The following is a 14,148-nucleotide window of genomic DNA, read 5'->3' as shown; positions in this document are numbered from 1 at the left end:
AGCTGGGCTAAAGTTCTGTTCATGCCCACATACACACAGGGAACTTCACCAAATGAAACCACTTGGGTATTACCATTAGCAGTGAGCATCAGGGTCAACCTAACATCAACTGTCTGCAAACGGTGGTGTTCACCTGGTCACACTGCAGTCACACATCACTTACGCAGTCTACATCCCAATAGCGTATATAGGACACATTTTGCAAAGTTGATTTACTTTGGGGGGAGGGTATTTAATTTACAAGAGACTTTATCAGATTAGCAACACCCCCAAAATCCTACAAACAATGACAAAACCAACCAACCAACCAAACAAAATAAAACACCACAACCCTAATACTCTGAAAAGCACCATGATTTTGTAGCATCTTCAATCCAGGTTCACCATCAGAATAGGTTCTGCAGCACATCTTGAGCCAGCAGGATTCTGGAAGATTGCATTTTACATAGAAAACTGCATTCATTTGTATATTCACAGACCCATCTCACCACGAAAAGAGTGCTGGTGAATGTTAGGAAAAAGGTTACATAAGGATAATGGCACTGGAGACTAAATAAGTTTCCTCAGCTTGTAGCAGTTCTCTAACGACTACAGGACTTAGCAGAAGTTCTGTTTCCTTACCAGGCTTTTATTCCTACACATCCTGCAGAACTGTGGAGAGCCTGCAAGACTGCAAGCTTTCCTTTAATGACACACTACAGTTTTATATAAAATACCACCACTTTTTCCAAACTCCCTATCCGTCAGTCCCCAATGTGCTGACCTGAGGGCGAGTGCATGCTTTGATGGCAGATAGCTTAAAGGTGTACGGCTGCTGTACTTCCCCTTCACTTGCTATTGTCACAATACCCTTCAACATGAGCTTTTTCAACTCATGGGCTTATTCTTTTGGATAATAAAGTCAGCAGATATTACTAATTTTTGAAGAGGGATGAGAAGAGGTGGAGAATCTGTTTCACACTCACTTTGTTTCTAACCGATATAGTGACTTCTTATGTTACATGAAAGATAAACCTTGCTTTCAATTTCTCCTGCTGTGCTTGTCACTTTTTAATTGGGTATGATCTGATAGAGTAATTCGCACTTTCACAGTTCAGTCCTGCCCCTACATGCAATTTTACAATGCCCTTGAAGCACACAGCTTAATATATCAGCATTATTCAATGACAAAAAGTAATGGACAAGAATACACCACTAGTCAAAAGTAGGTCAGTAAAAAACCAACACTCATTTGGAAATCACCTCACATCACTAAACCCTACTCTCTCTCCTGTCAAATGTTTTAAATACGTTAAAAGAAATGCAAACTTTGCTCCTGAAAAAGAAAGCTCTCCAGACTAGCTCTGTCTCCTTGACTTCTTCTGCATGTAATTGGGAGAGCTGTGACCTGGAGATTTTGCTGAAGGAAAACACTGCTTAAAAATCTTGTGGAGGTTATTTCCCTCACAACAAACTGCAAGTAGCACTGCAACAAATAACAAAATACTTTCAGCCTTTTAGATCATCCATTTGAAACAGAAGACGAGTAACAAATTAGCAGATTTTTTCTTCTAAATTAATGAATCTATTCACCACAGCTTCAAAGGAAAAAAGAAAAAAGCAAGCAGAAAGCTGTGCATGCCTTCAATCTAGCTAAGAAAGTACTAGATGACAGAGGGAAAAAAAGCAATAACAATTTATGAGATTCTTTTCTGCATAAACATGCCAAATGGTTTATTTTTACATTTAAGTGAATGGGATTGCTTTTTTCACCAGTTCTCTGGGGATTTACATGCTTAGCTCTTATTGGCCTTGAACGGGGGTATTAAAATAAGTATAAATACTCACAGAAAATCAGACACCAGGGTATTTACTAAGATTAAAACCAGACTTTTTTGTGAAGCCTTAATTGAAAAAAGTGATTCAGCACTTCTTTGTCTTATTTTAGCATATATTTTTCTTCCTCCTTACAGCAGCAGTGAAAGTCCAGTCTTGGAATCAGTCCTGGCCAGATGGAGCTGAGGGGCAGTGGTGAGCTCCTGCGGTGCCCCTTTAGTTGTTATAGAGCATAAATCTGCCATTTTAGAAGCTGCGTAAACATTTTCCAACAATTAACCTACATAGTCCTCTTCTAAAATAACATCATGTGTTGTTTCTCACCAAAAAGCAGCCCCAATGGGGTAATGATACTTCTATTACTATTTGAGCCTGCACATGAAAGTGTATCATCATTCTTGTTCTTCAGTCTTAGGTCCTCACAAATGGAGCTTACAAAGACCTATGGACCATGACACATGCTCTCGACTCTATGATCAATGTTTTCAAAACCTTTGTAAAACTGAATATCTGACTGGAGATGCCATGAACCCAATTGCCACATGGAAGCTCCAGACGCAGAGATGTAGAAGCTTGGCACCTCAGAAGAATAAGTCTTTAAAGTTGACCTAGAGGCCTCAAAAAACTGGTAGCCAATATTACAGCAGTTTTTAAGTGCTAGCCTACAGGTCTGTAGTTCGCTACCAGACAAGCAACCCACACCTTGAGTTTCAGAGATGCAAAAAAAAGCTTTTTTTTTTTTTTAAGTTTTGCTTTGTTTTTGTTTTGGGGGCTTTGTTTATTTTGTGGGGATGAACCATTCTACGATTCTATACAGAGTGACACGCATTTTTACAGAAAACTAAGGGTTGGAACAGCTGCAATGACTGCTAGCAGATCCAGACCCAGCATGAAAAACACTGCCAGACATTACCTGCCTGCACAACAAACCTGAAGTCTACACAGTAATTAGCCTCTCCAATTCACAAGCATTACATTCCTTCTCAAATACTTTATTAGCCAGGTAAAACAAAACTCCCACTGGCTTCAGTGAGATTTTTGCATGACTTAAGGGTCTAAGATGAGATTTAGCTCTTAATGATAATATAAAAATAGAACTGATGGACATGCATTGATCCACCTAGGGTAAACACTGAGGGCAGAATTAGGTGTGAACAAGGTTGACAGGTTGCTTGTCCTGTCATTATACAATTTTTTAAATGCAGAAATAATTATTAACACTAAGAGCAAAGCAAAACCAGAACATGATTAATTGAAAATATCTGACCTTTCCTGTCATGGAAGATGTGCTGCACTAATGTGTGAAGTTAGGGTCTGAAAAACTGCAGAATGGCTTCAATATATTTAAAGGTTAACTTGCAAAGCCAGTCAAACTTCAGAGACGACACCTAAGCTACTCGACTAGATGTCAAGCTGATTTACCAAGCCCCAGTAACAAGATTTTGGATTACAGGATAGTAAGGCATTTTGCATCTTGCAGACAGAAAGCAGAAAAACCCAAAGAACAAGCTCTGCATAAAGAACATCGTCCTCTCTCCAGTGCATTATTTCCAGGGAATTCAATTAGAAAGAACAAAAAAGACCAAGATTAAAGAAAAGGAAATAGATGCCTCACTAAAGACACGCAAATACTAAAAAAAAAAAAAAAAAAAACACAAACCCCACACCAAAAAACAAAACAAAACAAACAAACAAAAAAACAAGCCAGAAACCACCCCCCCCAAAAAAAAAAAAAAAAAAAAAAAAGAGCTAACATTCTGGGTTAAGTCAAGCCAGCAAATTCTATGCAGGTTCACTGACTGCCTTCCAGTAATGAAGTAAATACTGAGGTACATAGTTACCACCCATCTCTTCCAGCAATTATTGTTTGTTATAAGGAATGTGCTAATCTTCTAAATATCATTGCGGAACAGCACAAAAAAAGCCTGAGGAAATTATTGAGGTGGCCAAAACTTTGGAGGAGTCTAAACAGATTGGCTATTCTGTGAATAAGAAGACTACATAAAAGTGAACTGGAAAGACAAAAATCGGTACTGAACATCTATGAAATTAAAGGCATACATTTAAAGACATAACCCAATCTTACCTGATGGAGTTGAAGATACTATCTGCCTAATTGGAGATGATTTCATAACTCAACCACAAGGTTTCTTTCTCCTGAAAACAGCTGGCCTGGAGAATAGGATACTGTCCTGTCACACAAATGCAAAGCAGTGCTTTGCAATGACATGGCACCAGTGAGTAGCTCACACATGGCAGTTCTGCAGTGACTGAGTTGTGTGAATGCAGCAGGGCTGCACTATGTGGGGCTGCTAAAATAGCCTGAACCCCTCTGGAAGGAAGAGTCTGCAGCAACTGCTGGGTGATTTGGTAATGTTGACCTTACCATAATCCCATCCCAAGAGGACAGAGGGCTTTCACGGACCTATTGTCAAATGGCACTCTGCTTTCACAGAGAGATGCAATATGTTGCATCTTGACCATATGAATATTTCTGCCGTCAGCTTCAGTTGCCTCTCCAGCACTTGATGGTCAACTGTTCTGTACCATAGGGCAACTCTTCTGATATATAGAAATAGACAATTAAAGGTTCTAGCTCGAGCATCAACATCTTCAAACATTTTGCTCACTCATATTTCAAGTCTTACAGTATACTGTCACTTCGTACTCTCCACCTTTGTTAGAATCATAGAACAGTTAGGGTTGGAAAGGACCTTAAGATCATCTAGTTCCAACCCCCCTGCCATAGGCAGGGACACATCGCACTAAACCCTGTTGCCCAAGGTTGTTGAGGGAAGTAATAAAAATATATGAGATAAAAATATACAAAGAGTAATAGAGAAATGCACAATTGCCAGAGCACAGGACAGCATAGCATTTTCCCACCTACAATGCACTGAAACAGGAAAAGCAGAAAAGTACAGAGTGAACAATTCATCTTCCTCAGGAAGTTCCCTTTGGGGTTGTTGATACAGAAGGTCTACTGTTAACTTTCTGTCAAGCATGTGGGTACATCCTGAACAGGAGGAAGCATACAGTCTAACCTCTAGACATGCTGGGAGTGGGTGAGCACTGCTATACCCAAGACAATCAGCTTCCTCTCTTTAGGACACTCCAGAAAGGCCGCGTACCAGCTCATTTGGAGGGATGGCAGTGTTTTACACATAGCAGAACATACACATTGCACATAGTGAAGAACATGCTCTGTTTGTGCCTCTGCTTACAAGGCTCTTTACATATTTAAGCTGGCTTAATTTTTAGGCCTTGCTACAACACTGAATTTGAGCCTGCAATGAGTCAAGTGATACCTTGCCTTTGTAAAAAATTACAACTAAACATATATAGTATAGAGAAATACTGATTTTAACAGAGAAGCCATGTCCTGCCCTCAAGGTAGATGTCAGGGCAGATATAAAGTACAGAAAATCTCAGCATGAACAGAAGTTTGACAAAGAAATAAAAACCTAGAAAGCTAGATCTTATAAAGAGAAATGACAGGAGGTGCCAGCAGCTCTGCCTGTAACAACTCACAATTCTGTCTCTCTGAGCATGGCACAAAAGGTTTGCAGAGCAGAAGAGTGGGGAGGGGAAACCACCCTGAATAAAAAGGCACATTTAAAAAACAGACATTCCCAGAATTTACCTCCTGAAGCTTCTTCATTGTATGTGGTACTTTTCATCCAAAGAGACAGGTAACCCTTCAAGTTCTGTGATGATTAAATTGCCTAAATTGAAAAGAATTACCATACTTTCACAGGGTTTCTAAGCTGCTTTCACATTTCTGCAAAACCTGGTAAGCCTAACACACAATGGTTTCTCCCATGCTACATATGGGAGACAGCAGGGGGAAGGAGGCAAATGACTTTCTATGTACTTTCAGTAAGTAATCTACCTTAAAAAAAATTCGCTGAAATTTTACGCATTGTTTTATTATGCAGCATCAAAGCAAGCATACTGCTTCTAAATTAAAAGGGTGGTAGGTGAAATGTTGGTCCAGCAGCAACCAAAGCACTGAAGTTATATGGCAACAGACCTGCCTTGATACTTAAGGAGACTATATAAAGTGTAGCAAGGGTTATCAAGTGATTAGTGCAAGACCACCCACCTCTCCTGCCATGGGTCTGGGACCAGCCTCCAAGCTTTCCATATTAAACGTCTCTCTTGCACATACCGCTTCTGAGGTACCACAGGCCAGGTGCAGAGACTCCTATCACAGGTTTATGTTAGTTTTCCATAAATGATTCAAAATCTGCAGATGTTTGGGGTGCACCAAATGGAGCTTTGAATTGGTTGCAGACCTAGCGACAACCATTCCTACTACTTCATACACCTGGTACTGGATGGCAACATTCTCCATTTTACTGCAGGGAAATCTGAGCTCAAACGCAAACTGTCTCTCTGATTTAAACTGCTGACATAAATTAGACAACTTCCCCAGAAAGGTCTTCTTCACAACAGACAAATTTTCTTTATTTTAAACGATGCAGAACCACACACAAGTTTTAGCTTCAGAGTGACTGCACAACACCACTTCTGGAAGAATGCTGGAGATCCGCACTGAGAACATCCTCGGGGGGCGGAGGCTCCTAAATTCTCCTACAGGCAAGGGTTGAGTTTTACTCTCCCATCCCATTGCATGGATAGGATCCTCCTGTTTTGCTAGCTTCTCTGCAGTCACCCAAGTTACTGTTTACATAGAACATTACACAATAGTTTATCAATGCACCTTAGCATTGAAAGGATGATATCCTTTCCAAAAAACGTGAGGAAATTTTCCTTTCAGTTTCCATTCCTATTTCCCTTCCATTCTTCACTGAGCAATTGGGGAGAAATGAAGCAGAAGGCAGATGTAGAGCGAGCAATCTGCTTACATTTTCTTCACTTTTTCTCTTACCTGGTTTTCCTCTCTGCCTGTTCGCTACCTATTACTTCATTCCTCTGCTGACCATCTGTTCAGACACCCCCAAAAGAACAATCTTAATTTTTCTCATTTCTCCTTGCAAAGCAAAGCCTGAACATCAAGGAAAGCCATGTGTCCAGCTTGCCTCCTGTGGACTGTCAGCAGCCACAAGAGATCATCTGGAAACCATTACACAAGCTAAAAAGGCAACGAGACTCAACATGTGCATAGGCACCAAGAGAGTTCAAACCTTTTACTCAAATTGCCACAAGTTTTTCCTGAAAGTAAGATTTATTTTAACACTACTAGATAAAAAAAAAAGAAAAAAAAAAATTAAAAAAAAAAAAATCCAAAAACCAAAACAACCCACAAAGCCAAAACCAGAATGAGCCCTTTATATAGCTTTCCAAGACAAACAACAGAGAACAATTAGGCTTTATGCAGGGGCTAAGCTCCATGACAATAACTGGCAACACCTAATGCCTATATTATGAAAAGGAGGAACAGTTCAAACTTCTTTTGTCTGAGGAGATAAACTGTACAACAAGAGAAATCGTGATTCAGTTTTTAACAGGATACCTTGTGGCTAATAGGGATGATCCATTGACCATCAGACATATGTCACAGCTGTTCAACAACAACAAGACTTCTAAAACGTACAGTAGCTGGTTTAAGTTCTCCCACAGTGGCTGTTCTGCCGAACTTTCAAGTAGACAGTATTACACCTATTGTTTTAGTCCTTGAACTACAACCAAAAATCGATATTAAATGAGTAACTCACTCTGGCTTTTTAATTTAAGGTCGCAAAGGAAAGATGGTCAAAGATTCCTTTGCATCACTCAAATCCCTCCAGAAATTTTTCTTGGAAAAGGACTCTGCAAACTTTCATGCTACTCTTAATAGTGCTAATTACCTTTTCTCCAGCTCCACATGTTAGCTAGTCATGCTATACAAATTAGGAGGAATCCAGGCACCTACAGACAAAAAGCCAGAGGATAAAATACATTTTGCACTTCAACAAATACAATTATTTAATGCAGAAGACGCTTGTGCTCAAAACTTCTTTATGGAACAAAAACACAGCAGTGCAACACGGGGCGGGGGGGGGGGAAGAAAACGTTGCTCCCAAACACTGCCATAGAATCTGGTTACTAAAAGAGATGAAAGGGAGAGCTGAGTACAAGCATAAGAGCTTTGAAAAGCTAAAGAAAAGAGGGGGAAAAAAAGTGTAAAAAAAAAAAAAAGCCGATGTTACCACTGACAAAGGAAAATGACAAACACCTGTCTTCACTCCAGTAGAACAAATGGCTGCTAAGACATCAGTCCTCATTATTTTAAAGACAGCAAAGCAGAGCTCAAACGTCTATGCTGAAGAAGTAATACATACTGCAATAGTGACAAGAAAGAGGAATATTCAGCATTGCAAGCTATTTTTTAACAAACTTGAAATGACATCAAATAAAGCAGTGAGCTCCTGTACCAACACTTACAAATGATAATTGCAAATAGCACTAACTTGAGTTTTTGCACTGCTGTTCTCTCTAAGGATCTAGAACAGATCTTCAAACTACAGAGAAGCATCAATTTCTTTATTGAAAAATAGCTGACAATGAGCAGCAATATAGAGTTCCCCAAACAGACCAATACACTGCAGTTTTTAGAAGCCCTTTGTAAACTACTTGTCCACTATTGGCTATACCAGGCATCTTTTCTGCAATGCAATTACAGGGCTTCTAAACATGAAAAAATGCGAAGCTGAGCAGAGCTTGTTCTGTAGTCATTCCAAGCACAAGGAATAAAGCAGACAGCCTTAATATATTACTTTCCTTAATCCCTAATAATCTTTGCCCTGCTGCTTCCTTCTCCTCCAGGTATTATACAACCTGCTCAAAACTGCTTATGAGTTTCATTAAACTCATCAGCAATATTTGGCTATACTTGACATATCACTGTAAACATGATGCTTTTGACCATGAACATGCAGCAACACCTTAAAAACCTCTCTTCTACTAACATACAAAGCTGGAGCAGATATACAAAATATAACTGGGAAAATTACAGCAGCTGAGCAAAACAGATGGAGCTGCAAGAATGTATGCACACTAAGTGCTCAGCACTAATCCTAAGCACCTAAAAGGGCAAAGTCACAGACACGAGTGCACACTTTTGAGTGGGCAGACCTTTTTTGAACTGCTTTCAAGACAGTATCATTAATTTAATTGGCTGACTTAAAAAATATTGCTTACATTATAAAATCTGTGTCACCTTTTTATTAACTTTCTAATGCAAAACTCCACTACACCAGAGCTCATGAAAGCAACAGCTTTAATATCTCTAAGTTAAGGCAGTCCCAATGAAGGCATGATTCCCCATAAGATGATAAAGTACATTTTATAAATGAGTTGTGCATACCACTTTTGACTGCACAATAAACATGGGATTCCAATGACATTCCAATGGAAGACAAAACCTACTACATTTCAGATTATCACGTAATTTCCACCCATTCTACTTTATATGTCATAATTTTTTTCCTTGACATCCTCTTCTGTCACCAGAGCCAGACATAAATCTGCATCTTCCCCTTATCTGGATAAACTATAAAAAATATTTGAGCTCCCTATAACCTTTTTTTTTTTTTTTCTGGTAGGGGAGGGAAAGGAGACTTATTTCTTAATTCATACTTTGCTTATAGAGATGATGAAAAAAGCAGCTTTATTTCTAGTTTAAAATCTCTTTCTAGATTGAAGCAGTTTCAGCATCAATAGAAAAATCTTTTATTTGAATTAAACCCTAAGACCTCTGTTTGAGTAATGTCCGTAAAACAAGGGAACTAAAGACCTTGCGCTTCGTAGGGAGTGTCATCAGCATTGTTATACTGTAAGTAGGATGAGCGGATTCATTCTTCATAGCAGTACAGTGCTTTAATGCAGCCCTCTCTGCCCGCCGCCCCCCCCTCCAAAAAAACTATTTCTGGTGGACCTGACACTTTTTCTTGACTGTTGACTGTGATTTTCTTTTTTGTACATTTTGTCTGCCATACTATCCTACCTGTCTGACTCACAAGTCTACACTGTTTGTCTCATTTTCTCCTCCATTCTTTTTTCTTTTCACTCCACTGCCTTTCAAATTCCTCTTTTTCAGTTCTTGTCAGCTTTGCTCTTTCACTTTAGCTGGAAATCATTCATTAGCACAGGGAATTTTACTTCTGGTTTTGCTCTCCATACCAAGCTTGCAGTGCTTCAGTTACTGCCAGAAAAGAAAACTCTCAGCACAATCTAATAAGGACTTTCAAGTCAGTAGTTTGTGGGCACTCTACTGGTCATTCTGGTGATGTTGAAATAACTTCCCAACAGCTGTGGTAGACTCTTTGTGCGTTAGCTTAATTTAACATATTCTAATAACAAGTGTTCTTTAGGTAGGAATTCACATGCTTAGTTGATCTAATCTTCATGACCCAAACTATTTTTCAAGAGGCACCTGGAAAGTTTTAATTTCTTAAGTTTTGAAGACACAAGTCCAACTCTGGTAAAAGTCAACATTCAAATCTTTACGACATCCCAAACCCCATAGCAACAGCATCAGTGGTATTGTAAGGCTGCTCCAAAATATACAAAATTAGGATTTTATCCCTCCTCTCTCAACCTTTTCTTCTCACATATAAGAGCAACAGTAACTCTTACTTCTTCTAGCCCCTCTCACGAGAAACTAATCAGCTTTTCAGACAACATCCACCTGTTTCTCATCACTCCTTCATGGAAAAGCTAGCCAGGTAGATGGAACTGCCTGCAAGCCACCAGCTGGACCACACCAAATTTGGGCTGTGATACCTGGGGAATTAAATCTTCCAACAAACTCACAGCCTGAACAGAGAGAGAATGACTTGGGTTTCCTGCTCAGCTATCCAGTCTAATTAGTGGGCAGTTAACAGTATAAGAGAGACAGTCTGCCCAAGAACAGACTAGAGTAGTGCCAGAAAGAGAAGCAGATGAGGTCAAATAGGAAAAAAAAAAAAAGTCATAATGAAGAGCAGGTTGGAAAGTGCTGCTGAAAGAACTGAGCCCAAGGGGATACTCGTTGGTCTGAGCTGATCTGCAGCTGATGAGCTCATTACAGTCCGCTTTCTAGGGCACTCTGTTCAAGTCTGAGTAGAGCCAAGTGCTCCAGAGCACCAGATTGGTGTTCAATTGAGCTGCTGCCTCTCTGCTTGGCTGACTGATATATTAGTTGAACAGTTAGAGTGATTTGCCTGCCTTTGGTGTTTTGGTGGGGTTTTTTCCTCAATTGAATTCTAAAAGTTGGGCCAAAATGCCCACAGTCTAACAAAAAAGGACTTGTACCAGCCTTTATGTTCATGCAAAGTTGAGGAACATTCAGTGGTTTTCTAAACTTTGAGTTCTCCCATAGATTTTGCTGCTCATATCAGGTCAAGTTGTAGAAGTGAGAAATGCTCACACAGCAATGCTTCCACAGTATTGGATTGCAAGAGGCTTTTTCGAAGCGCTGTTTGTGCATTTTAGCCATGAAACTTCCAGGGATATCAGTAGGAGTCACACAGCTAAATCCCTAAGCAACACTTTTGGAAGATGACTTATATTTAAAGGAGGATTAGAAGAAAATACTTCTTACACCATTTCCCATGTAACATTATCAGTCTCAAATTCAGAGAAACGTGGAATCATTTGGGGGAAATACATGATTCACTGGGTATCAATTTTTCCATCCAATTAGGTTGGGCAGCTATGCTGAGTGTTTAACACATACCCACACTTCCCCCTCCCTTTCCACAGAGTGTATATATTAAACACAAGTTAAGGCTTCTGGGCTTTCAACTTTGTTGATTTTACATTCCTTTTGGGATTTAAAGTACTGTTTTGTTTAATTATTTTTCCTCTACTCATCCACAGTATTGAATGACAGTAATAATGAGCTCAGAATCATTGTACAAATCCCAGTAGGAACCATTCATAGTTTGCTAATAGGACATTATATTTGCATTACCAAGTTCAGTTCAAAGCACGTTGTGTAAATTAGCTCTGAGGGTTACTACTACAAATCTAAAACCAGAACATCAGGTCAATTAGCACAGCTCTAAAGCACATTAGTTTGGGTGAAAACATAAGGGGTATGATTAAAGTTCTAGGAAATCCTCTCCCTTTTTGGGCTAAGTACCTCTCAAAAGAAGCCTGGGTTTGCTTCTGGGAGAAACTGGAACACCTCAGCTCACAGCAGTGCGGTCTGATGCTGGTGACCCCAATGCCTTATAAGCCATGCTAGCCTATTCCAAAGAGGGGGGCAAAATTAACTTTGCAGGAGATGCAAAAATCCTCAGAACACCACTTTCTGCTTCATCCAAATTAAAAAACAGGTAAGCATGAGGAAGACTTGGAGGACCTAGGAATTTAACATAAAATATATTGCTTATATGAAAATGCAACTAACACAGAAAAGCTATTTAGCCTCTACCACAGAGATAAATGTAGTACCACCAAGCCCACAGCCACAGACCAAAAAGTCATGGTTCAATAATGATGAAAGGAGGCCTGCAACAAACTAAGGCAGGGAGTTCCCAGTAACCAGTACTGTAGGACTACTTACCTTTTGGCAAACAGCATACATATATATACACACACTATGTATACATATTTACACGCATACACACACACACACAACTATGGAAGTAGGTAATGAACTTCAGAGACAGATACAGCATCTTTGGATCAAACTGCTGAAACAGAAGCGTATAGACTCAACAGGAGAACGGGTATCCTAATGAAGTCCTACCTCAAGACTACAACTCTGATGAAGCCGAAGCTTGTCACATTAAAATAAAAGAAAGGGCCAATGGAAATTATTTTGGTCAAGTCAGTTTATTGGTCTAAACCCTCTAGTCAATTCACATCAGCCTTACCAAGCCATCAAGTCAGCAACAGTATACCTCTGCCCAGCCAAAGATGATCTTAAGATTCATTCCTTGGATCATTTTGTGGTTAGCTTCTGAAATTTTAGCTAAACAACTGACTTATAAAGCTGCTTATTCGAGAAACGCTAACTCAAAAATACATCATGCTCTCTGCAGAAATATACTTGAAATAACGGCTAGGTGACTTCAAAAAAATCATGTAATCTTAAACCAAATTATGGGATTTCCGATTACACAAATCATTCAATGAACAGGTTTCATAACCAACTGAATAAAATTGGTCATTCTTCATATACTAACACAAATATAGCTGTGACACAGAGGAGGATTTCATCATTAATATTTATAATTCCTTTCTTTGTACCACATAAACACCGGTTTGGCAATTGCCTAATGGACATACAAGAGCTGAACTCACCAAAGCTTCTGACAAGCCTGGGAAGAAATGACTCTAATATATGCAGAACCAGGTAGAAAAGTATTAAAATAAATAAATAAATAGATAAAGAGAGAGATACTGGAGAACTGATTTGGATGTTTGAGTCAAGCACCTCTGTGAAATGCTTCCAGGCTCATGAACACGACCAGCTAAATAGCTGTAACCTCCTGGTGGATGACATGGGGAGAATGAAGGGATTTGCCTGTATGAGACACTGGGCATGCTTTCTGGGAGAAAGCAGCACACAAAAGCATAACAGATCCCACCCTACCTGCAGTGCAAACTGATGTGTGAAACAGAAAATAGGCTTTTAGTGAATTATAAATAGCTGGCAAGGACTTACGACTACTCAGCTGGGAGAAAAATGCTCTATATGGAAGACAGTAACACATGAAAGATCAGAAACCATACATAAATTGAAAGAAAATGAATGTATTGTCAGAATACAAACAAGCAAAAGGCATATTTCAGAAAATAAGCACTGTAAGATGCTTTACTATTACATGAAAACTCAGCAGCAAAAACCAGATGAACTAGAGTGCCCACCAAAGTAAAAGCTATTTGTATAATAAGTGCTTCTGAAACCAGATAAAGTAACAGAAATCAATAGACTGCTTATTATATCTACCTATTTAGTAGCACAGGAAAGCTTAGATTAGCCTTAGAAGGATTAGATTACAAGCACAAATGAATTTGCAGAGGCAGGGAAGCAACATGTTACTGCAAGATTCAATAGGATCTACTGTGGAGAAAATTTTGTCTTTAAAGGACTATGCAGCTGAATTTGAATTCTCCATTTTTTTTTTAAATTAACTCATGAGTTATTTTCTTTCCTTATTTCAGTTACAGCTGTTCATTTCAATTTGCTGGTCTTTTTCATTGGGTTCTTCGTGGCTAATATTTCTTCCATCGCATTTTATACCCTTTGAAGAGGCAGAGAAACCGCCAAGTACTTTATTTGGGGAGGGATTTTCTGTCATTCTGCATTTCTATATTCCCCAAAGAAACATCAGTTAGAAGTTTCTCTTTAACATATACAAATGCACAAATGGACGGGAATCTGTATTAGAC

General features: G+C 39.2%; 1 protein-coding gene across 8 annotated transcripts in view; it reads right to left on the bottom strand.

Annotated features, from left to right (window-relative positions):
* DISC1 (DISC1 scaffold protein) overlaps positions 1–14,148 on the bottom strand; it is a 199,713-nt gene that overhangs the window by 51,857 nt on the left and 133,708 nt on the right. The window lies entirely within an intron of this gene.

Source organism: Strigops habroptila, chromosome 10 (genome assembly GCF_004027225.2).
Source record: "Strigops habroptila isolate Jane chromosome 10, bStrHab1.2.pri, whole genome shotgun sequence".
Lineage (NCBI taxonomy): Eukaryota > Metazoa > Chordata > Aves > Psittaciformes > Psittacidae > Strigops > Strigops habroptila.
Note: the sequence above shows the minus strand (reverse complement) of the source record. Positions and strands in the feature narration are given on the sequence as shown.